General features: G+C 39.1%; 1 long non-coding RNA gene across 6 annotated transcripts in view; it reads right to left on the bottom strand.

The window, feature by feature from the left end:
* The window catches only part of LOC105498735 (uncharacterized), a 234,283-nt gene that overhangs the window by 157,860 nt on the left and 50,398 nt on the right, over positions 1-26,025 (bottom strand). Inside the window, exon 8 of one of the 6 annotated variants that reach the window (XR_011612402.1) lies at positions 4,173-4,266. The exons of the other annotated variants lie outside the window; for them this stretch is intronic. This is a non-coding gene — a long non-coding RNA (uncharacterized lncRNA). The remainder of the gene's footprint in view (positions 1-4,172; positions 4,267-26,025) is intronic. 6 annotated transcript variants of the gene reach the window in all.

Below are 26,025 nucleotides of genomic sequence, written 5' to 3'. Positions count from 1 at the left end.
ACTCTTTAAGATACATTTTCTGTAAAACTTTAGGTATGAGTCCATTATAGATAAGGCTAAGGGAATTTGCATGGAGAAATGTGTGAATCAATTAAGAGGGTGCTCCTGTGAAATCAGTCACCCACGTAGATCTGAAAATGTTTTATAGAAACCACACTCACTATGGCCACTGTATTCCTTAATTGTTCAGATTTTCCACAGGACAAAAATACTCAGCTTTAGAATATTAGCATGTAAGGAAAGGGCAGCTGATATTTTCCCAAAATGTCATAATTTATTTTTGCCTATGTATGTCATATGGTAAAAATATTTCTGGACAGATAATAGGGAAAAAAAGAGAGACAGTGAGAGAAATTGGGGTAGGGAAGGAAGGGAGAGAAACAGGAAGGATAGATGGATCATCTGTTCCAATATAAATCCATGTAAACTAACCCAGAAAATAACTGATTGAGTCAAAGGCAGATATGAGAGTTTAAAATGCTAGTCACAATCAAAAGTCTTCTTTTCATCAAAAGCTGACAGCAACTGGCCAAGGCCTTCACTAAGTGATGTGCTAAAGAATCTCCAGCCAAGAGGCAAAAATGAATAAAGCGAAAATTACTGCTATTACCCTGAATTGAAGATGACCGATCAGGCCACGTTGACCTGTGAGGATTGAAAGTCAGTGAGCCGAAAGCTGTGTCAGAGACCTGGCCTGCCCTGAATCCCAGGAATCCTCCTTCACCCATCAGCAATAATCACTGCTAAAGGCCTGTCATCCTCTGCTTTTCATCATCGCTAATCGGCACATGGGAGTGCCCGCAACCACGCCGTATCATACTCTCCTTAGGCCGAACCTGAAAACTGCCATTGTCCTTTACAATCTAACCTTTATAGAGATTTACTTTCCTCAATTTCCAAATTCTCTTTAGTATTTCTTTCCAACCTCGAAAACAAACAAAAACCCTTGACTCTGAAGTAGCGAATATATCTTAGTATTGTTTTTATATACCCTTGATTTAGATTATCTTTAATCTTAAGTGACATGAAATCATTTTTTGATAGCTTCATTTAACCAAACTGCTATTTGTACTTTAACTGGTGGTGGTACAGTGGTTTTGCTGTTTATATCCACAGAGAATTTGGCTGTTTTTCCCAAGAACTTTTCACCTCTTCATCACCTCTACTTCTGACACAGACACGTACATGCACAACATATAGTACACACACAACACACAACTTTTTATTTCACTGTCTACTAAAAAGTGAGTGAGTTTGCTTTACCAAATAGCTGACTAGATGTCAGATTTGAAGTAGGTGGTGCTGAAGATAATTCTAAGCATGCTGGGCTTAGGAATTAAGAGGGTACCTCAAATTCTATGAAAATGCATCCTTTTTTGTTATGCATTCAGCAGTCATTCTCCCCAGCAAAGAGGATAACTCAGGCAATGGCAAGCTCCATTAATCCTCCAAACAAAAAGAGCAGCTGAACAAGTCTTAGTTCCAGATGTGTCTCTTCCTGCCAGCCCCTGTCCTGCCCAGACACAGGTGCTAAAGTTCTGCCCCTGCTAGTTCACACACCCATGAACATCTAGCCTGGCAGTGGGATAGGCACAGCTGCCCTATGAACACTCAAGCCTGGAAGCATCTTCTGTGTCTGGGGAGAATTTAGTCCTCTGAGGCTTTCGTGACAACTCACAAGGCTGCCACTGTACCTAATCCCAAATGTGTGTGGCTGTTCTGTCTGACTATCCCCATGACCAGGGCTCTTGGTCCAAATCTCCAAAATGGCTTCCTCATTATGGCTCCCACAAACTGAAGCTTAACCCCAATGACCTTGATTGTTTCTACCAATGACATCTCATGGGCTTCAATCTTGCTCCTCAAATCAACCCATACCCCTGGCACTGAGAACTGCTTCCACTCAGAGTGCAGCCACCCCAGAACAGTGGCTCTTAACACTAGGTGTGCATCAGAATCCACTCAAAGTTCAATTTCCTTTCCTCCAAATAAGAAATAGTGACTTAGGTAGCAAGGCCAGACCCAGGACAATATGATAACAATTATGTGCAATTACAAACAATTCTAGTTTGAAAACTGTTGCAAACGTTTTTAGAAGTAATCCGGCTACAAATCATTAAATAAAGTAATAAATATTCTGGTATGGAAACAATTACGATAATTATTTGCCATGTTAATCTTGGCGTGATTAAATTATTGCTTCAATAATTTCTTAAAATTAGTGAATATCCTTTTTATTTATTTTTTTTTTTTGAGACAGTTTTGCTCTTGTTGCCCAGGCTGGAGTGTAATGGCGTGATCTCGGCTCACTGCAACCTCCGCCTCCGGGGTTCAAGCAATTCCCCTGCCTCAGCCTCCTGAGTAGCTGGGTTTACAGGCACCCGCCACCATGCCCAGCTGATTTTTTTTTTTTCTTAATTTTTAGTAGAGACGGGGTTTCACCATGTTGGGCAGGCTGGTCTTAAACTCCTGACCTCAGGTGATCTGCCCGCGTTGGACTCCCAAAGTGCTAGGATTACAGGCGTGAGCCACCACGCCCAGCCCAGTGAATCTCCTTTCTACTCCCCTACTAATTTCTCCTGAATCTCATGCTATCTGATACTTCTCAGCTCCTCTGACCTACCAGGACTGTTGTCATGGCAAGCTACTAGCACTATACAAAAGCAAACCTTATAAACCACTTGCCCTACCTCATCTTGCAACACAGTTCCTGTTTTGTTTTGTTTCTATTTTCTCTGGCATTTGACCTCAGGATTCATCTAGACTCCCTACTACTTATGGTTGGTTCTGATTCTGCAGCTGAAGGATTCACTTCTCTTCTTCTCTATCAATTCAACTTTCCCTCCAGAACAACAACCTTTAGCTGTAAACTGTCCTTAGATATTATCTGAGTCTGTTTGTGCTGCTATAACAAAATGTCTAAGAGTGAGTAAGCAACAGAAACTTCCCTTCTGAAGCCTGGAAAATCCAAGATTAAGGCACTGGCAGATTTGGTGTATGGTAAGGGTTAGTTCCGCAAAAATGGCACCATCTAAGTGTCCTCACATGGTGGAAGGGATGGAAGAGCAAAGAGCAAAAATGGTCTTAGAGTGATACCTTCAACCACCTTCATAAAAGGGAAGCCCTCATGACAATCACTTCCCCAAAGGCCCCACATCTTGATACCATCACCTTGAGGTTTAAATCTCAACGTAAGAATTTTGGAGGAATACTCATTCAAGCCACACAGGCATACACAAATTTATTTCTGAGTTGTAAAGTTACAGGAATTGTTTTCTTCCTTATGTTTCTGTAGGTAAAGATAGTTTAATAATATCTTTATAATGGAAGGTAGAAAAAAACAGTTATTTTTATTTTTATTAAAAAAAGAAACTAAACAATATAATCCATCTAATCATCCCAATCTCTGGAATCAATTCACTTTCTACAAACAGGACTCTCACCAAGTTCCTCATGGTCTTCCCTACTGATGCCCACTTTTTCTAAAACTCCTCTTGTACACCCTCATTTAGCTAATTTAGGATGCTCTAGATGTTAGTTCTGTCCCTTTGTACAATCCTTACGTGTGGATTTAGCATGCCTCTCTCCTGGTCCAAAAGATTCATTGATTTTGTATTTCTAAAAGTGACCATTACTTGGTGGGACATATCACACTTGGAGAAGTGACTGAATATTTGGGAAATAGGTCCTTCAAAAAAAGCTACTTTAATATTATAAGTATAATTCCAAATCATATTTTGGAACTTTCAAAAACCACATATTGCTTCCATAATAAAACCTATAAAACAGAAAGTTCATTTCCATTCATTTACCAATTATTCGTCAGATGCATACTATGTAGCAGACATGAGTCTAGCTGCAAGGCAAGCTTTGTTGGCTTAGTAAGAGGAAGCAGACAAGCTGGGGGTAGTGCTGAGAAAAGATGGTCAAAGTAAAATATGGGGAAGGTTCTACAAAGTGGAAAATGACTTTTCCACTATTTTTGATGCAGTTTACTACATCACATCTCAACTCTGAATATTTTTTAGCAGCCTTGATAACACAGCTTCACCTAAGTCATTATGGAGGATGGAATAGTGCAACCAAAAAGATATGCCCATGCTGTAATTCCTGGAGTGTGTGAATGTGATCTTATCCAGGTAAGAGCTAAATCCAGTGACAAGTGTCCTTACCGGAGACACACAGGGAGAAGAGGAGAAGGTCCTGTGAAGACAGAGGCTGAGACTGGAGTGATTACATCCACAAGCCAAGGAATACCACCAGAAGCTGAAAGAGGTAAAGAGAAAGTCCTCCCTGGAGCCTTCAGAGAGAGCGTGACCCTGCCAACACCCTTTAATTTCAGACTGTGACCTGCAGAATTGTGAGAGAATACATTTCTGTTGTTTTAAGCCACCAAGTTTGTGTTAATTTGTTACAGCAATCACAGTAAACTAATGAAACCATATCCTCTCATTTGCACTCAAGTTTCCACACCCTATAGCAACAGAAGGTGTGTATAGTTGATACATAATAAACTCTTAGTGGACTCCAGACCAATGTTTTATATAGTTTAAAAACTAGCTCTGGGGTAGGGGAGAGAGTTGAGGGCAGCCCAAATTGATTCAAAATTATTCTTCTGCTCATACAACATTCATAATCTTACTCTAGAAAAAATATGGTAAAATACAGTATATTTTTCTTTCCTTGCTTACCATAAGCTATACCAAACAAGAAAGGAAAAACACAGCACAAACAATTTTGATATTTTTTCAAACACAACATGCTCAATTTTTGAGAAAAATTATTCTCTAAATAATTTCAGAAATATTATTTATCTTTTCCATAGGATGTACATTGATTGGACCCTTATTTTTATTCTTTTCTTATCTAAAACATCTCCCATTAATCTCTTCTCTTTAGCTATGTCACTAACACAAACATGACTTTTCATTTGGCAAGAATGGATTTGGAAATCCAATATTTATTCTGAAGCTATTCAGAGTTCTAACTTTGTTACCTAGTTATTATAAATTAAACCACAAACCAAGACTGTACAATACTCAATGCTAAATGTAAAGAAGTTTTACATTCAAATAAAATAAAAATTTCACATAAGAACTAAGCATAAAAGAGCATCGAAAATAGGAACACACTTATATAAAACTTAAAAGAAAACACAGAAAATGAGAGAAAAAGTTAACAGTTATATTTCTGCAACACTTGACCGTAACCTCCTAAAACTACTTTGGGCTGTAATTAAGCAACAAGATAAGATAGATGGTGAGTGGAGGAAGGGGAAATAAATAAAGCTTGAGTGGGAATTTCTTAACAAATGTGCCTTACCATTAGAGCTGAGCAACATCTGCATTGCTTGCATTTCCTTTCATTACCCCAACACCAATCACTTGCTCATTTATCATCCCCATACATACGGCATTATTGAAATGTGATGATTCATCGCTTTCCATTGATCAAATAACTTTCAGAGTTACTTTTCAAATGCTTTGCATATAGAGGTGACTAAATAACTAAAAACCTGTGCACCTTCCTTTTTAATAACACATTGAGGAAAAGATTTGGTAAACCTGATTTCTAATAATTTTTCCCTTTAGCATGGAGCCCATGCTCTCTTCACCGGCTCCATGGACCTTCATGCCAGTCTCCCTCCATGCCTGCTCATTCCACATGCTTTCATGTGCAAACAAACAAAAAATGTGTCAACTGAGAGCACTTGTGAGCCATTTACCTTAAATAAAAATATAAAGAGAACTGGGAGCAAATGGATGTGACAATTATGTAGGAGACTCTTTAGTATGTCATCTGGGAATATAGCATGTTATACATGAACAGACCAAACTTCGTAAATCTGAAGTCATACTGCCATCCTTTCAGACTGTGACTAAGAGTGTGTGTGTGTGTGTGTGTGTGTGTGTGCGCGTGTGTGTGTCTGCTGAATGGAAAGAAATATCTATATGTGAGTCATTTCTGTAACCCTCTGAGAGCTTAGTGATATGTCACTGGAGATGTTCAGAAACTGTTTATTGATTGTAATGGACATGAGGATTTTCCTTTTCTACATTGTAGAATCTCAGAGATGCCAGCAAGCGGAAGATTTCGGTTTAGTAATCCAAATGGAAGATGTGTTAGCCCTACTGAGAGTTTCTAGGGCCTCTATGGTATGGCAATCACACATCTAAATTCAGTTCTGAGCAAACTGCTGAAGGCAGCTGTCACCCATGCTTCCCTCCACAGGTAAGCACAGCTAAGGCAACGGCTAAATTCAACAAGAGAATGTGGGCAGTTGTGAAAGGACAAAATCTCTACTATATTGAATCTGAAAAATCTTGTAGTACAACACATATTAGAGTCTCTCTTTCCCATCCTCTTCCATTTTCCCTTTGTCTCTGATAGGCAGAAAATGGGTGAAACGTTGACATTTATAGAACACCTACCATGTGTTAGTTAAGTTGCGCACTAGGTGCTTAACCTTACTTTAACCCTAACTCACTCAGTTATGGTAACAGTATTGTCTCTGGAGAAACCTCAGCTCAGAATTCTTGCCAGTCCACTGTTCAGAAGTATAAACTGAGGCACAGTTAGCCAACACACACATCCACCATCTTTCAAAGGAGCGCAATAAGATCAATTGCTCAATACGGAAACCTTAGGGCTGAGCCAACATATGAGCAGACTACATCGAAAAGTTTTCTTTAAATTAAAATGTAAGAACATATTTTATTGATCACAATTAAGGTCGTGAGGAAAGCAGACTGGGGTGCAAATATTCAGAGAATGTTGCAAATACTGGTGGGAATAAGGCTATAGTTTGTAGCCTTAGTCATAGATAAGAATCAAGTCAAATGAAGTAGAAGAAAAAGAGAAGTGATCTACAACCTAGGAAAGATTAAGACAATGATAATTTCAGTCTCCAAGTTGGGAGCAAACATAGCTGATAACTCCATAGGTATTAATAGTTTTAATCAGTATTTAAAGCAAATAAAGAATTAGCCAGATGTATCCCAATGTGAACAATGTTTCCCCAGGAGGCAAAAATGTACTGTACGGTTTTCAGGTATATCTAAGTTGTCCTCCTCTAGTTTTTGGAAACCCTCTTAGAGCTAAAGGGACACTAGATTCAAGCCTTGGTTTCCCTTCATTGCATCTTATGCATCTCTCTCTGTGTTCTGTGAATTTAAAAATTTAATATTAGCAAAAATATATCTACCCAAGAACTTGGACTAGATATTCCAATTTGTACAGCATATATGTTATGGACTGAATGTTTATGTGCACCTCAGATTTATATGTTGAAATCCTAACCCCCAATGGGATTGCATTTAGAGGTGGGGATCTCTGGGAGGTAATTAGGCCATGGGGATGGCACCGTCATGAAGGAAATTAGTGCTGTTTTAAAAGAGACCCCAGGAAGCTCCCTTGCCCTTTCCTCCATGTGAGGTTACAGTGAGAAGATGGCTGCCTATAAATCAGAAAGAGGTCCCTTATCAGACACCAAATCTACCAACACCTTGATCTTGAACTTCCCAGCCTCCAAAACTGTGAGAAATAAATTTCTTCTGTATATAAGCCACCCAGTCTATGGTATTTTTATGATAGCAGCCTGAATGGACTAAGACAATGAATGTTAGCAATTTTAACCATATTTTCCATGAATAGCTAATACCATTATAAAACTCTATCCTCAAATGAAAAATAAAAAATGTGATTACAATAAAAATGACATTTAAGATCCTTAACATTTACTTGATGTATCATGTGAGATGCTTTGTCTCTGACAACTCCAGTGAAAATGAGCTAAACACACAATGGATATAATGCAGCAGTGATTTCAAAATAGACATCTTCTGTAGTATAGAACTGATATGATTTGGCTGTGTCCCCACCAAAATCTCATCTTGAATTGTAGCTCCCATAATTCCCATATGTTGCAGGAGGGACCACATGGGAGGTAATTGAATCATGGAGGTGGGTCTTTCCCATGCTGTTCTCATGATAGTGAATAAGTCTCATGGGATCTGATGGATTTATAAATGGGAGTTCCCCTGCACAACCTGCTGCCATGTAAGACCTGACTTTGCTCCTTCTCGCCTTCTGCCATGATTGTGAGGCCTTCATAGCCATATGAAACTGTGAGTCCATTAAACCTCTTTTTCTTTATAAATTACTCAGTCTTGGGTATGTCTTTATTAGCAGCGTGACAACAGACTAATACAAGAACACACATATTCAAAACACACCTGTTTTACTTAAGCAGAAAAAAGAAAAAATGTGTTATGTTTTTGTTCTATAAAGAAAATATAGCTAAAGAGTAACCATTGTGAAATATAGGGGATAGGTGTCCAGGTCATTCATTTCACTTTTCTCTCTACTCTTGTATATGTTTGAAATTTTCATAATCAGATATAACACATGTATACTCCAGTATGTAAAGCCAGTGGCTCCTATCCCATTGGAGTTTCCCATCACCTCACTGGGAGCTGCATGTGAAATGCTTGTCTCATTCATCCATGTAGCGGGCTATGCCATTATTCAGATGTCTAACAGGTCTCCTTGTTAGGGGAAAAAAGCACTTAACAATGCTTGTCTAATTGTGTCCAGACAATGTAAACAGCCCATCTTTATCCAAGTTGAATTCCTAGTCTCCATAGTAGCATTTCAGTGACTATCAATCAATGTCTTTTTAGACTAGGCCCTGACAAATTGATAATAAAGATAATCTAACACTTCAGAACTGATAAATATTGGAGTAGTACTGATAAGGATGAAAATAAACATTTTCCATGAGGGCTTTTGGAGACAAAAGCTCCAGCATTAAAGAAGTATTGGATATGCCAAATAAAAGCGCTAACACCCCGTTAAGGTGCAAATATAAGACTAGGCTAGACAAGAATGCAGGTGGTACAGATTCTCTGTACTATACTCTCTCATGTAACTTGGTAGATGATAAATCCTTTGGATCTGGACATTTCGAGAGGGGAAGTTGGTCAAAATCTTAAGAGAAAAGGGTGGTAAGGATTTATCAATATATTATCTCTCCACAATCTCCAGAGCTCTGCTCCTAAATATGTTTGTCAAAGAAGAACTTGCTATTGTGAGTAACTTAAGAATTTATGAAGTCAAAATGGCTTAGAGAGACAGGGGTCATAAATACCCTGTGAAATTATTTAAAATATTATTTTATATTTAATAATAACAAAAAAGGAAGGAAAGACGATGACAGTTCACAACAAAGAAAAGTATCAATGGTTTCTTACATGTCTTGAATTTGTAAAAAGTGATTATGAGACAGCCAAGTAGAAAGGGGTCCCTGCAGAACCTCTGACAGGTCTGCCCACTGGGAGGAGTGTGCATTGCGGTGGAGCTTTGGGAATTTTGTGCCATTTGCAGTGGGGAAGAACTTGGCCTCTCCTGTTCTGGGGTGGTAACCAGGGTTTCAATTTGTGAGGTGGAAGCCTGCTAGCAGGACTCTTGCTTTGTTGAAAGCCCTTATTTCCCTTTTCACTCAATAAACCCTGTCCTTCTCACCCTTCAAAGTGTCTGCAAGCCTAATCTTTCATGGTTGTGTGACAAGAGCACCTCTTTTAGCTGACCTAAGGAGAAAGTCCTACAACAGTTACTAAATGATACATTTCCATGATCTGTCTCTTGCTCACTTAAAAACTTGAGTATATTCTTTATAGTAATGGTCCTGCATTTCTTCTGCTTTATGCAGTCATATCCACATGCAAAGACACATAAAAATCTCTTTGGTCCTTCATCCTACTTTTATTTTTAATTAATTTATTATTATTATTTTTAGAGACAGGATCTTGCTCAGTCTTCTAAGCTGGAGTGCAGAGGTGCAACCATAGCTCACTGTAACCTCAAACTCCTGGACTCAAATGATCCTCCCTCCTCAGCCTCACAAGTAACTAGGGCTACAACTGTATGCCACCACACCCATCCACTTTTCACAATTTTTTTTGTAGAGATGAGGTCTTGCTATGTTGCCCCAGGCTGGTCTTGAACTCCTGGACTCAAGTGATCCTCCTGCCTTGGCCCCCTAAATATGCTAGAATTTTAGGAATAAACCACCATGCTCAGCCCCTCCACCCTATTTTTAAATTTTTGTCTTGTTTTGTTTTCATTTTACTAGTCAGAATAAATTGTGATTTCTGTATATTAGAAACCAAACTCTCACAAATGTGGAAAAGATATTAAAAGTATTTGTATGTTGTGTTAGTTTACTCTCACTTTGCTGATAAAGACATACCCAAGACTGGGCAATTTACAAAAGAAAGAGGTAATGGACTTACAGTTCCAAGTGGCTGGGGAAGCCTCACAATCATGATGAAAGGCAAAGAGGAACCATGTCTTACATGGATGGCAGCAGGCAAACAGAGAGAACTTGTGCAGGGAAACTTCCATTGTAAAACCATCAGATCTTGTGACACTTACTCACTATCACAAGAACAGCATGGGAAAGACCTGCCCCCATGAGACAATTATCTCCCACAGGGTCCCTCCCATAATATGTGGGAATTATGGGAGCTACAATGTGAGATTTCAGTGGGGAGACAGAGCCAAACCATATCATATGTCAAATAAAAATTGGAGTTTGGAGGCCGGGTGCAGTGCCTCACACCTGTAATCCCAGCACTTTGGGAGGCTGAGATGGGTAGATCGTGAGGTCAGGATATCGAGACCATCCTGGCTAACATGATGAAACCCCATGTCTACTAAACACACACACACACACACACACACACACACACACACAAATTAGCTGGGCGTGGTGGCAGGCACCTGTAGTCCCAGCTACTCAAGAAGCAAAGGCAGGAGAATGGCGTGAACCCTGGAGGTGGAGCTTGCAGTGCACCAAGATCGTGCCACTGCACTCCAGCCTGGGTAACAGAGCAAGACTCTGTCTCAAAAAAAAAAAAAAAAAAAAAAAGAATTGGAGTTTGGGGTAAATAATTGAACTCTCTCATTAATTAAAACATTGATTCATTGTGGCCTACCTGACCAGTGAGAAAGCCTGCATAAAAGCTCATGACTCTCATGATCATAATCTACTCATTAACAGGTTGTATCTAAATTGTGGGGGGAAAAAAAATTTACCAGCAACAATCCTATGAAAGCACATTTTAATTTCCTATCTATTTTTTGTTTAAAAATTGTTCTGGCAATCTCAAGCATGAACTACTGTATAGGAATTTTATATTTTACAATCTCCATTTCATGTTTTTCTCATTGCATACTCTCAAGGCCTTTTGGTCTCTCACTCTCCCTCACCCACACTCTCTTTCTGTCACTCTCGTTCCCTTAACCCACAGATTATTTCTGAGAGCAAATAAAATGAAAAATGACAGAAAAGACAGATAATACATTCTTCGGTCTTTGATATTCACAATAAGTAAGGAAACAGGGTTTTTGTGTTTTTGGTTTTCCCCAGATAGTTCATAGCCCACACTCAACCAACGCCCTCCACCATAATCTAGGAGTACTATTTTTGTGAGAGCTAGAAAGAAACGTAAGCCCTTAAGACTTGACTTCTCTTGGGTGAAGAGGAGTGTGATGGCCCAGGAATGCCACCATCTCCTCTACATTGCTCAGGTTTTCGCTCCATTTAAGTGAACCTGTCATGAGCATTCTGTTTCCCAGAGCATCTTCCTCACTGGTCATCAGAAAAGGAAACTGACATGAAATTAAATCTCATTCTACAGGAAATATGATTGAGGGCTTTAAGCTTGTCTTGATTTGTGGAAACATGAATATCTCAAGCCATTATCGTTGGGCCAGGGGCAATAATAATAAAAGCACTGTTTGATGAAGTAAATATCTACACAGGAAGAAACCATAAAAAATGGGTAGTGAAATTAGTCACTGTTCCTGCATTGTCTTTCTGAGAAATGAGATGCGTTTAAAGTAAGCACCCTACACTTTAAGAGGGAGACATGATGAATGATTACGCTTCAACTTATCCAGCAAGGAAAATAATTTTACATCAAAACAGACACAAGGTGTCTTAAAAATTGTAGATGAAGTAAGAAATGTATTTTCTATCTTAAAAAGAGGAAATAAAAAGAAACAAGCAAGTAATTGCTGCCTCCTTTCAAAGGGTTAAGCGTTTCTGATTAGCTTTGGGTCATGCATCACATTTTGAGTGCCTAAGCTTAACGACACACTTCATTGAACCCCATCTAGCAAGCTTCATGCTTATGAAGGTGTTCCTCTTGATTGCTTCTCATCTGGGCTACAAAACGATTGGGTTGGAGACTGACATTGATTAAGTGCAAGAGAACCGTGTTTTACTGTGACAGCTGCTAGGCCTCTGTCAACAAATCAATGTATTTTTTTTTTCCTTTTCGTCTTAACTCTCCCGTTAGCATCCTGCTGTTACTAGAGATGAAAAATATCTCTGTAACTGTCTGCTGATTGACCACTTTCTGATTTGCCAATCACATAAAATGTTTTTATGATGGAAAAGACTAACCCTTCATTCTAAGCAGCTTTTTGTGCACAAATAGTGCAATTCACTGGAATTCTCTGGAGTGTGGCTGCTGCTCCTGTAATTTAGAATCACAATAGAGTAAGACATATTTTGCAGAAAAATGTCATGTTAGTTCCTAAATTTGATTGGGAAGAGTACAAATGCACCCCGTCCATGAATTTGGGGAGTGTTTTAGCAGTGGTCTCACTCACAAATCTTCAACTGTCTAGATAAGGCAGTCATCCTTAATAGCTTTTTGCTCACAGAATATCTTTAGTTATTTATAACAGGGTGAGGTTGTTAAAAGCTGACCTCCCTTAGCATCATGCTGTGCAGGAGGTGTGGCTAGGAGATAGCAAATACAGAGATCCCCAAGCAACAGTGGTTCAAAATAGGACTTTTACAGATATATTGCTTAAAATAGTAGACTAGCCTCCAGCCTTCTACCACCAACTGTGTGGCTTGGGATTGAGCCCCAAGCTTGCTTGATTGAAACAAACACATGCGGAAAACCTATATAGAATGTGCAAATTACTGCCTAGAGACAAGACAGAACACTCTGGGACTTTTTAATGAAAAGTATATTTTCATATGCATATGCATTTGTATATGATTTTATTTCATAACCAAATAAATAACCACAAACCAAGATTTTCACCTGGTAAAGCTCGGACAACGTGGCTTATTTTGCCTAGTCAATTTCTCTTCATGCTGTTAGTAATAAACCCAAAGGACACACAGAATTTCACTGAAAACTTGTTACGTCTTCAACAGGCCAAGCCGCCAGTAGGATTTCAGCACTAGAAGGTGCTACTTGATGTTGGAAGTTGAATGTAGCCATGAATTGCCCTAAACTTTCTGCCAGCTTGATTAGCAAACCACAAGAAATAAAGGAAGAAGGGCTGGGCACGGTGGCTCATGCCTGTGATCCCAGCACTTTGGGAGGCCAAGTGGGGGTGGGTCACCTGGTATCAGGAGTTCCAGACCACCCTGACCAACACAGAGAAACCCTGTCTCTACTAAAAATACAATATTAGCCGGGCTTGGTGGCACATGCTTGTAATCCCAGCTACTTAGGAGGCTGAGGCAGGAGAATCGCTTGAACCTGGGAGGCAGATGTTGCGGTGAGCCAAGATTGTGCCACCGCACTCCAGCCTAGGTAACAACAGCGGAATTCCGTCTCAGAAAAAAAAAGAAAGAAAGAAAAAAGGAAAGAAGGAAGGAAGGGAAGGGAAGGGAGAAAGAGAGAAAGAAAGAAAGAAAACTCAAATCTCCTGTATAATGTGGAAAAAAAACCCTACTTGTTCAGATCAAGGAAAGCATCACTAACCATTTTAAAGAACACAAAGAAATAGTCCACTTAAGAGGTCAGGTTTCCAAGTGGGGTAGCACTGGACAGAAATTCTGGCTGTGTGCCGACTGTCCTCTATCTTACTCCTCCTGGGATGCCCCCTGAAGGCCCCATGCTGCACAAAATCCTGCACAACAGAGAATAGCTATAGTAACGTTAATATGAGTTACTATAGCTAGAAATAGAGTTAATATGAAAAAGTAATGCGTCCAAAGGTAAAAAGAGAAAGAGGGAAGATGGCCGAACTTAGTCATGAGGAAAATAGAAAGGCGTCTGGAGAAGGTTCCAGAAGAATTCAAGCTAAACAGCTCTGGTGTTTTCTGGCACTGGTCTCCACATTTGTGGAGGTATTCTGTTATTACGAAAAAGTTAGCTTCCCCTTGCATGTAGGAAAATCTTTCTGATTGCCATAGAGAGGTCATTAGAGTTTTCAAAAATTTTGAAGTTCCCAGTAACATTTAGAAATAAAGAGTTACAAACAGTAAGTAGATCTGGTTCTGTTATAAATGACCAAAATAGAAAATAAATTAGGATAGGAACAAAAATCAAAAGAAATTATTTCTCATTTGACTTCACGCCCACACAAAAAGTCTCTTAGAATTACAAGGAAATATATCACATATCTCAGAGTCTTTCTTCACATTCACCCATGTTTGCCCTCTTATATTATTACTTTAAGAACCAAAAAGCTTGAACAATGGATACTATTGCATCTGTGTGATGGTTAATTATGAGTGTCAACTTGATTGGATTGAAGGATGCGAAGTATTATTCTTCAGTGTGTCTGTGAGGATGTTGCCAAAGGAGATTAACATTTGAGTCAGTGGAATGGGAGAGGCAGACCCACCCTCAATCTGGGTGGACACCATCTAATCAGCTGCCAGCATGGCTAGGATAAAGCAGGCAGGAGAAGAGGGAAGAGCAGACTTGCTGAGTCTTTGTGGCCTTCATCTTTCTCCCATGCTGGATGCCTCCTGCCCTTGAACATCAAACTCCAAGCTCTTCAACTTTTGGACCCTTGGACTTACACCAGTGGTTTGCCAGAGGCTCTCGGGCCTTTGGCCACAGACTGAAGGCTGGACTGTCAGCTTCCCTATTTTTGAGGTTCTGGGACTTGGACTGATCCACCACTGGCTTCCTTGCTCCTCAACTTGCAGACGGCCTATTGTGGGACTTTACACTGTGATTGAGAGTCAATTCTCCTTAATGAACTCCCTTTCATATATACATACATCCTGTTAGTTCTGTTCCTCTAGAGAACTGTGATGAATACAATCTGTTATGAAATATCCACACATAAAAATGTTATATCAGGGCCAGTTGAGGTGGCTCACGCCTGTAATTCTAGCACTTTGGGAGGCCAAGACCAGCAGATCACCTGAGGTCAGGGGTTTGAGACCAGCCTGGTCAACATGGTAAAACCCTGTCTCTACTAAAAATACAAAATTAGCTGGGCATGATGTTACATGCCTGTAATCCCAGCTACTCCAGAGGCTGAGGCCGGAGAATCACTTAAACCCAGGAGGTGGAGGTTGCAGTGAGCTGAGATCTCGCCACGGCACTCCAGCCTAAGAGACAGAGTTAGATTCTATATATATAAAAAAACATTATATCAAAACATTTTAAAACATTTATAAATGTTGCACATACTCCCTTTTTTAATAACAAAATTTGCTTTTATTTTTTGTTTCTCTTACTTTAATCATAAGGAAATGTTTTATTCTAAAATAAGTAAAAATTAAATTAGAGCAAATAAATGATTAAAACCCATTATGGCTATATTTAGTCCCAGCTTTTTATATGAGTGAAAGGGTTTCTTTATATTATCAGAAAGTTGAGATCCAAAATTAATTTTGTTTTAAGCTTTAAGAATGTTTCTTTCTGTCGTATGCCTTTAAGAACTTTCCTTTTGTCTCTTCTCTCATAAATGAAAGAATAATTCCAGGCATTTAGGGTTTTATTCAGCTTTTTTTAACATACGGGAATTAGGGAAAACTTATATACAGAGACTCCTTTCTAATTGTCCTAACATGTTGCTGAAGAGGAAGCACTTGTCATGATGTTCTCAAGCCCAGCCTTATCATAGGTCTAAGACTATATATTTGGCCTAAAAGGAAAGGACTGAAACTTTATTTGCATCAACCCTAGGTGATGGCTATAATTTAAAGTATTTTCTTGTGTGAGATAGTTCAAGCTTCATATTGAAATTATTAACTGTGCTGGGACAGAAAGGACACGTACATAGGAAAATTTAAATATCCAAGAAAGAGCCTGAAGTCCATTTACATATGCACACCTTTTAGGTACATAAACAGGTACATTGGATTGCATTGTATCTTAGACTGTGTTCCGTGGCAACAGATGCTGAAATGGAGAATTGCATCCAGAAGGTTAACTAAGGAAAACTCTTGAGATCTACACTTATAAGGAAGGAAAAATGGCAGAACTGAGCAGTGCGAAAAGGTGACCTGCAAGGTAGCTGCTGCTGGAGCATCCACACATCCTAGGGAGCGCTGAGGATGAAATGGCCCATAAGAGTTGTGTCCAGTTGAGGCAAAGGTTCTGGCCTTTATCTCCATAGTAGCCAGTCTGGGGCCTTAGGCAGCTCCCTATGAGGGAGTACAAATGTGGGTGAGTCAGTTCCTACATCCACGAGCAACGCTCAGGAAAGAAAGCAGCTGTGAGCTGCTAGCCACAGACATTCCAGCCAACTAAGGAATGGGTACATCAGCCAGTAGAGAGGGTCTGGGAGAAGCCAAGGAGTAGCAACTGGAGAAAATATATTGTTTATAGTACAGATTTTTTTTGTCTTAGTGTAAAAAATCAACACTTCATTTACAGTTGCTCATTTTCACAGGAAAAATATGTTCTAGATTTGATGTGTTGTTTTGATTTTGTTGTTGCTGTGTGTGTTTACATCAGCCTTATTTACTTCTAATTTAAAATTAATTCATCTTAGAATTATAAAAAGAGGAGCTTAGAAAAGATGACCCAATTTCTTCATTTCACAAATAAAATAACTCTTCCCATGTCAAAAGGCTGGTCAGTGACAGAGCCATATCTAGAAGAAGGTTCTAATATAAGTTCCTTTCAGATCACCATTCTGCTTAATTTAAAAATATTTGTGCTGCCTGTATTGAAGACATTGGGGAGACACAAAAGAAAACCCATGGACCCCACCTTCATGCAGCTTACAATCTGGAGACCATTTGTGCTAAAATATGATCTGTTGTTGCTGAAAATCTTATTCTAAGCAGAAACTATCACACCATTTGTATTAGCTGTTTTATGACAATCTAGTGTGAAGCTCAGCCTCTTTTTCCCTGTAGAAATGTGCTGATTTTCCCATATTTTAGTTGGGAAATCAATCTTAGTAATGTTCTTCCTATCGCCTCAGTCTGTCTCTGATATGGTTTGGCTGTGTCCCCACTCAAATCTCAACTCGAATTGTATCTCCCAGAATTCCCATGTGTTGTGGGAGGGACCAAGGGGAAGGTAATTGAATCATGGGTACCTGCCTTTGCCATATGCTATTCTCGTGATAGTGAATATGTCTCACAAGATCTGATGGGTTTATCAGGGGTTTCCACTTTGGCTGCTTCTTCATTGTTCTCTTGCTGCCGCCGTGAAAGAAGTGCCTTTTGCCTTCTGCCGTGATTCTGAGGCCTCTCCAGCCATGTGAAACTGTCAGTCCAATTAAACCTCTTTTTGTTCCCAGTCTCAGATATCTCTATCAGCAGTGTGAAAATGAACTAACACAGTAAGTCAATTGCTACCAGTAGAGTGGGGCATTGCTGAAAAGATACCTGAAAATATGGAAATGACTTTGGAACGGGGTAACAGGCAGAGGTTGGAATAGTTTGGAAGTCTCAGAAGAAGAAAGGAAAATATGGAAAAGTTTGGAACCTCCTAGAGACTTGTTAAATGGCTTTGACAAAAATGCTGATAGTGATATGAACAATAAGGTCCAGGCTGAAGTGGTCACAGATAGAGATGAGGAACTCTTTGGGAACTGGAGCAAATGTGATTCTTGTTATGTTTTAGCAGAGACTGGTGGCATTTTTCCCTTGCCCTAGAGATTTGTGAAACTTTGAACCTAATATTATTTAGGGTATCTGGTAGAAGAAATTTCTAAGCAGTAAAGCATTCAAAGGTGACTTGGGTGCTGTTAAAAGCATTCCATTTTAAAAGGGAAACAGAGCATAAAAGTTCAGAAAATTTGTAGGCTGACAATGCAGTAGAAAAGAAAAATCCATTTTTGGGGGAGAAATTCAAGCTGGCTGCAGAAATTTGCATAAGTGCAAGGAAGCTTCCATGTCGTGTTGAGCTTGCGGGTGCACAAAATTCAGGAATTGAGGTTTGGGAACCTCTGCCTAGATTTCAGAAGATGTATGAAAAAGCCTGGGTGCCCAGGCAAAAGTTTGTTTCAGAGGTGGGGCCCTCATGGAGAACCTCTGCTAGGGAAGTGCAGAAGGGAAATGTGGGGTTAGAGCCCCTACACAGAGTCTCTACTGGGGCATTGTCTAATGGAGCTGTGAGAAGAGGGCCACCATCCTCCAGACCCCAAAATGGTAGATCCACTGACAGCTTGTACTGTGTGTCTAGAAAAGTCACAAGTACTCAATGCCAGCCCATAAAAGCAGCCAGGAGGGGGGCTATACTCTGAAAAGCCACAGGGGCAGAGCTGCACAAGACTATGGGAATCTACCTCTTGCATCAGCGTCACATGGATGTGAGACCTGGAGTCAAAGGAGATCATTTTGGAGTTTTAAAACTTGACTGCCCCTCTGGATTTTAGACTTGCATGGGTCCTGTAACCCTTTTGTTTTGATCAATATTTCTCATTTGGAATAGCTGTATTTACCCAATACCTGTACCCCAATTGTATCTAGGAAGCAACTAGCTTGCTTTTGATTTTACAGGCTCATAGGTGGAAGAGACTTGCCTTGTCTCAGACGAAACCTTGGACTGTGGACTTTTGGGTTAATGTTGAAATGAGTTAAGACTCTGGGGGACTGTTGGGAAGGCATGATTTTTTTTTTTTTTTAAATGTACAAACATGAGATTTGAAGGGGCCATGGGTGGAATGATATAATTTGGCTGTGTCCCCACTTAAAACTCAACTTGAATTTTATCTCCCAGAATTCTTACATGTTGTGGGAAGGACCAAGGGGGAGGTAACTGATTCATGGGGGCCAGTCTTTCCTGTGCTATACTTGTGATAGTGAATAAGTCTCATGAGATCTGATAGGTTTATCAGGCATTTCCGCTTTTGCTTCTTCCTTATTTTTCTCTTGCTGACACCATGAAAGAAGTGCCTTTCACCTGCGTGATTCTGGGTCCTCGCCAGCCATGTGGAACTGTAAGTCCAATTAAACTTCTTTTTGTTCGCAGGTGCAGGTATGTCTTTATCAACAGCATGAAAATGAACTAATACAATCTCAAATAACTATGCCCATGAGTGAGAGGGCTGAGCTTCAGAATTAATTAGACCCAATTCAGGCTCAAGTACACTCTTCCTATTCTTTGAGCTGTCCTCTATCCCTGCTCAATATAGTTGCAAGCTGATGTTCCATTTCTCCCTTCATGCCAGATTATTTGTCCTACAGTCATAAATTGCTCTTTTTTAAAGAGAGTATCTGTCAACATTACATGGGCCTTCCTGGTCCCTCAGTCCAGTGGAGGTAACCGAAGACATCTAATTGCCGGAGATAGAAGCTACAGCTGCCAATCCTAGGGTAAAAGCAATACATCCTACCCAGTATGCTGGAACATCCTAATGTAGCACAGCAAGCTTTGGCCATGGAAACTGCTCTGTCCATATGGTGTTTCAATGTTTCTACTTGCTTCTCTCAACTTGATTTGCATGACATATGACAAAGGTGACAATGACAGCAATGATGATGATCATCATGATGATATCTATCAAGCACTGACAAGTAATTTTATAAATACCATCTCATTTTTATTTTGATCTACAAAAAAGGGTATATTTCACAATTTTTGCTAAGATGATCAACTACATATATCACCTTTCTTTTTTGTAGCATTCCATTCTCTCAAACACAATTGTCTGTCCGTCCTAATAACCTATCTGATGCCTCCATGGAATCTTCAAAAGGCATTTCCTTGTTTCGGCTGGAGGTGTTATACCACTATCATTGTTGTTAACAATTTTACATGCTTATTTTATTTATGTGTATTTTCTGTTTGTATAAAATTTATTAGAACCACTGCTGCCTTCTTTATAGCAAATTAAAAATAGTAGACAAAAATAGAAGGCTAAAATCTAGCATAAAATACTCTCTATACAAATGCATATCCCATTCCTTCCAACAATTCCTGCTGAAAGCCCCCAGTATGGAGTCCAAATGTAAAAGTGAATCCTAATTTCACTATGCTCTGTCCCTAGAGCCTGTCTCAGCACAACCTGGCAACACATACAAAAATCAGACACAACTCTAATCTCAAAGCATTGATAAGTTGCAAAATTTTCCTTGTGGTTTTGATGAAGAGATAGAGGAAGAAACGATGACTTCTATCTTATAAAAACAGAAAGTTCCATTTAATAAATCCAAACTTATCTTCAAGTTTCTCCTCCAGCAACTGCCATCTTCTATTTTCCTTGAAATCTTTCTCTTTATAGTTATGTCCAATAAAATTGATCCTCTATCTTTTCTCAATCTTTCCCCAAACTGCCCACCAAATCTCATTTTATAGTACTTCACAAAATAAAACAAACAAATCTAGTACCTTGGGGAAGTAAAGGAAAAGAAAAACAACTAGAACCTACCTAATATTCAGCGTTTTGTTCCATATGGCAGAAGGTTTAAGGGAAGGCATTGGGGGGTGTGTGTGTGTGTGTGTGTGTGTGTGTGTCTGTGTATATGTTCAAGGTGGGAGCAGATCTCAGTGGAGCTGAGCTCATCTCTCCAAAACAACTTGCTGACCTCTTATTCCTTTTTTTCAAAAAAAAAAAAAGTAATCTGAATGCCATTTAGCTTTCACAACTTTCCTCAGTTCTGGTCTTATGTTATCAACTTCCTGTTGGAAAACTCTCCCTCAATAGCCTACCAGAATCTCAAAACTATTTTATTAATAAAAATAACTCATTATGTGTGCTGGGACATTTGCTTCTTTTCAACCTGTTTGATTCATCTTATCATCAAAGTGCTCAAAATTTAAACCTTAGAATCTTTTCACCTCCTGCATCCAAGTGGCTCTAATTGAAAGTATCTCAAAGCCTTTCCCATTAGCATCTCCATCATCAAAGCCTTGCTTTAACCCCTCATATCTCTTATACAGTTTTTGCAATAGTCACTTAAATAGCTTCAATTTTCTGCCATCAGAAATTGCTTTCCTCTTTTATACAATACATTCCCTATGATTAAGAACTTTTATGTTTATTGTTTATTATGGAAAATTTCAAACTGATAGAAAAGTAATGGAAATAATAAGAGAAACCTAAGTACCCATCAACCAGTTTTAACAATTCACAATTCATAATTGTAATATCATGATTTATAAAAAACATATATATTTGGTATTTGTCTCCATCCCTCTCACAGAGCTCCCCAAACTCTTGAAATTTCATAAGTGATAAGAGAGATAAAGGAGAATAGACCATCTTTTGTCATTCATAACAAACCCATTTCAACTACATTTGAGTTTATGTTAATGAAGTGACTTTGGGAAAGCCCCTAGATAACTATGGGATAGAGGCTGGTTGCCAGGCAAACTAACCAAGTGATTACAGAGTTGGAATTTTTAGCCCCACCCCCTGACCTCCAGGTACAGGAGAAGATTTGGAGACTGACTTGATTACTAATGACCAATGATTTAATGAATTATGCCTATGTAAGGAAGTCTCCATAAAAACACAAAAGAATGAATTTCAGAGAGCTTCAGGGTTGGTGAACACGTTGAAGTGCTGGGAGGGTGGCACACCTGGATAGGGCATAAAAGCTCACACCTCTGAAACCACCATTGCAAAATTGTAACCGAGACAGTGAAAGAGGTCTGACCTCACAAACTCATTCTTACTTTTAACCTCCAAGCTGTCCTTGTTTATTCTTGGGCATAGGCTGAACTAACCTTGGGAGGAACTTACTTTATGATTTACAGTTTAAAACAAAGATGATGCAAGCCTTTCCCAAGGTGAATCCTCTTCTTGCCTGGGGACTAGACTGCTGCCTTTGTGGGACTAACAAATTAGCCACAAGATCAGAAATTATGGTTTAGGAGTCATGCAGCTGGAGGCTACAAGATTCTGACCCTCCCTAAACTGCTCCTAAGATCAGTGCTTTAGATATTTTGCAGACCCTGCACCTGAGGGATCAGCTGTCACCACCCAGATTGATAAACTGGCTCATCTGATCTTGTGGCCACCACCCAGGAACTGACTCAATGCAAGAAGAAATCTTCAATTCCCTATGATTCCATCTCTGACCCAACCAATCAGCACTCCTGACTCACTGGCCTTCCCCAACCCACCAAATTATCCTCAAAAACTCTGATCCCCAAATGCTCAGGGAGACTGATTTGAGTAATAATAATAAAACTCTGGTCTCCCACAGAGCCAACTCTGCATGAAAATTACTCTTTCTCTATTGCAATACCCCTGTCTTGATAAATTAGCTCTCTCTAGGCAGCAGGCAAGGCAAACCCGTTGGCTAGTTACACCTCTTCCCCCATACCTTGCCCTATGTCTCTCTTCCATCTAGCTGTCACTGAGTTGTATTCTTTTCTAATAAACCAGTCATCTGATAAGCAAACTATCTTCCTGTGTTTGGTGAGCTGTTCTAGCAAATGATGGAACATGAGAAGGGGACCATGGGAACCTCAAATTTATAGTTAGTCAGAAGCACAGGTAATAGCCTGGACTTGTGTTTGGCATCTGAAGTGGGGGCAGTCTTGTGGGACTGAACTTTTAAGCTGTGGGATTTGACACGATCTCCAGATAGATTGTTTCTGAATTGAATTAAACTATAGGACACTCGTAACTGTCCATAGAAAATTGGAGAATTGCTTGGTGTGGAAGGAAAAACCCACACATTTGGTGGCCAGAAGTGTTTTGTTAGTAAGAAAAAATACAATGTTTTCCCTTACGGTTACCAACTTAATTTCATCTATGTTCCATTCCTGATTATATTGAAGTAGATCCCAGGCATTCTATCATTTTAACTCTAAGTAATATAAGACAGGAACTCTATTTTTAAAACCTAATTGCAAAACATTATCACATTTAAAAATTAACCATCATTTCTCAGTAGCAACAAATCCAACAATGTTCAAATCCTCCTGGTTGCCTTATATGTTTTTATTTTACAGTTTGAATCAGAATCTAAATACGGACCATAAATTTCAGTTGTTTCTACATCTCTTAAGTCTTTTCCACTCCATAGATGACCACTCCTTTCTTTCTTTCATTTTTTCTTTTATTATTGTAGTTGTTACTAAAGAAAATGGGTTGTTTGTTTTATCTGGGTCTTGCAGATTGCACCCCCATGGTATGATTTAACATATTTATTTGTTCTCTATGTATTTCCTATAAATTAATAGTTAGATCAAGAGTAGTGATCTGCTTTAGATTTAACATTTTAGGCAAGAAAACTTCTTAGGTCTTCTCATGTAACTAGCATCAAGAGGTAAATAAGAATGGTTTGTCTCTATTTATGTTACCAGCTACTGCCTAAATCTATTAATTCATTCTTTACTTTAAGCAAAATTATTATATTTTACTGAATCTTGATTTATTAGCTATAAATTTTTTATTAAAAAAGAACTTTTCCTCGCCAATTATTTGTTTACTTTAAACTGTGGTTTTAAGCTTTGTGCTAAATCACTTCGCAATCTAGGCCTGATCTATCTTACCTAGCTCACCTCCTCCTCCTCCACAGGCCACACGTATTTTCCCCAAGAGTGTGGTGGTTTACAAAAATTGTGTTTCAAGATAATTTTTTACATCCCCAGCATTTAGTAATGGCTGGCATATATCAGGCAATTAAGAAATGTTTGCTGAATGGGAGAGTGGATGAAAATTTCCTATATAAGTAACTGATGGTATAATACTTGTATTTATGCATGATTTCAAACACATTCAGACTTTCAGATGCTCATACCTAATGTCAGAAAGAATTCTTTTCAACGTGGGTACAATAATGCACTGACAAGTCATATTAACTTCTAATACAACATTAGCAGTGAATTAAATGAAGACATCCTAAATTATACCATTCAAGAGATAAATGTTATTCTAGAATAGATTTGGCACCATGCACTCTTTGCAATATGAAGTCACTAGTTCTTAAGTATTTTCTTTTCTATCACCTGCAGTAAGTAGATCATCAGTCTAAGCAGAGACAGATAACATTTGCATTTCAAAGAGAACACTCAACAAACCTGCTTCCATTACAATGAGATTTCATTCTGAGGAACAGCACTTATCACTCCCTTATTCTCAAAACACCCTCCCTTGCCTTAGATGACACCACACCTATAGGTTTTCTTCTCACAAATATCACTTTCAGGCTGGGCGCGATGGCTCACACCTGTAATCTCAGCATTTTGGGAGGTCAGGACGGAAGGATTGCTTGAATCCAAGAGTTCAAGACCAGCCTATGCAACATAGTGAGACCTCATTTCTACTACAGATACAAAAATCAGGTGGGTGTGGTGGTGCATGCCTGTGGTCCCAGTTACTTGGGAGGCTCAGGTGGGAGGATCACTTGAGCCTGGAAGGTTGGGGCTGCAGTGAGCTATGATCTCACCACTGTACTCCAGCCTAGGCAACAGAGCAAGAACTCGTCTAAAAAAAGAAAGAAAAACAAACAAATATCACCTTTCATTCTGTGTCTACTGGCTTTTCCTTTCTATATGGTCTTTAAATAAAAGAGTTCCTCAAACATTAAAACTAATCTTGCTTTACTTCTACTTTATATTTTTCCCCTAGGCAATGCTTATCTGCTTATCAACTTCTTATTTATTGCCCACACCTCTCATTTGAATTTTAGAATAACATATGCAAGTGTCTACTTCATCATCATCATGGTCCTGTTCTTCTTCCTTTTATTGTTTAGAATCTCAAAGAAGAGCACAACTGCATATAGTTAGAACGATTAGGAACGTGGCATCAACTCTGACGTCTCACTCTCCTTATCCCTCATATACAATAAAGTACCAGCTTTCTTTTCTGTTCTAAAAACTAATTATTTGTTGAATAAAATCATTTTTCCTTTTTTAAAACATTTTTAATTCATACATAATTACAATACATATTTATGGGGTACCTGTGATATTTTGATACATGCATACAATGTGTAGTGATCAAATCAGGGTAATTGAGATATCTATCACTTCAAACATTTATCACATCTTTGAGGAATATTCAAATTCTTCTTTTTCTTTTTCTTTTGAGATGGAGTCTCACTCTTGTTGCCCAGGCTAGAGTGCAGTGGCATGATCTTGGCTTACTACAACCTCCACCTATCAGGTTCAAGCGATTCTCCTGCCTCAGCCACCCAAGTAGCTGGGATTAAAGGTACCTGCCACGACGCCCAGATGATTTTTGTTTTTTTAGTGTAGATGGGGTTTCACCATTTTGGCAAGGCTAGTCTTGAACTCTGACCTCAGGTGATCCACCCACCTCAGCCTTCCAAAGTGCTGGGATTACAGGCGTGAGCCACCACATCTGATCCAAATTCCTCTCTTTTATCTATCTTGAAATATACAATAAGTTGTTCACTATAGTCATCTACTATGCTATAGAACAATAAAATGTATTCCTCCTATCTAACTGTAATTTTGTACCCATTTATCAACCTTTCCATATCCACTTTCCTACTCTACACTTGCCAGCCTCTAGTAACACAATTATACTCTCTAATTCTGTAAGAGCAATCTTTTTAGCCCCTATACATGACTCAAAAGATGTAGATGCCACATCTTCTTGATTTCTGTTTTTACCATCCCAGTTCAGACCATTAGAAAAGTTGTCTGGGACCATGGCTGATATTTTATAATGGCTTCCCTGCAGAGAATCCTGCCTTGAGTCAATTCAGAATAATGTTTTAAAGAATTCTTTCATTTTCTTGTTTAAAATCCTTTGGAGGCTTCTATTCTCTGAGGATAAAGAAAAAACTCCTTAACGTCTCCTTAAAGCTTTGCCTGATCTGGATACAGTCCTCTATTCCACTCATGAACCCCA

Source organism: Macaca nemestrina, chromosome 14, assembly GCF_043159975.1.
Source record: "Macaca nemestrina isolate mMacNem1 chromosome 14, mMacNem.hap1, whole genome shotgun sequence".
Taxonomy (NCBI): Eukaryota; Metazoa; Chordata; class Mammalia; order Primates; family Cercopithecidae; genus Macaca; species Macaca nemestrina.
Note: the sequence above shows the minus strand (reverse complement) of the source record. Positions and strands in the feature narration are given on the sequence as shown.